Source organism: Canis lupus (genome assembly GCF_048164855.1).
Source record: "Canis lupus baileyi chromosome 27 unlocalized genomic scaffold, mCanLup2.hap1 SUPER_27_unloc_1, whole genome shotgun sequence".
Lineage (NCBI taxonomy): Eukaryota > Metazoa > Chordata > Mammalia > Carnivora > Canidae > Canis > Canis lupus.
Window position 1 is genome coordinate 1 of NW_027326442.1, and position 643 is coordinate 643.

Here is a 643-nt window from a genome sequence, read left to right on the forward strand (position 1 = left end):
GGTTTCCCAGCTCTCCCCAGCTCCTGGGAGCACCCCCAGCTCCAGTGCCCCTGCTATCAGTCTAGGTCTTCACACGGCTGCTCTTCTCTGGTTCTCACACCTCTCCTAATGCCTGTCCTTGCTCTGTCACGGCCACTCATGTCTTCCATGAAAGCCATCTCCGAATCCAAGTGGGAGAGGATGGGCTGGTGTGTGCTCTACCCCAGGGTTGAGCATAGGACGTGCCTTGAGGTGCCAGACCTGAGTGGGTTCCTGAAAGGCCTGGACTTAGAAACTCTAGGGGTGGCCTTCGTGGGCCATTCCTGTCCATGGCTTGTCCCCTCCTCGTCAGAGGTCCATGCACACTCACTCCCATGGGGTTGCTTGCAGTCACCAGAGCCTGAGGACTGCAGGCTCTGTGTCTGGCAGCTGGGCTGGAGGGAGCTTGGGAGGGTGTGTCGGAGGCCTAAGGTGGATGCCCTGTGTCTCCCTACATCCCCATGATGAGGTCTGTCCATCCTGTGGCTGCCTAGCAGCAAAGGATGCTCGTCAGCCATGTGCTGAGGGGCAGGGGACAGAGTTTGGCGTGCAGACCAGCCATTTGTGCCACTGTCCCCACCCTGCCCCTGCTCGTGCCCTTGCCTAGGCGGAGCCCTCTCCTGGC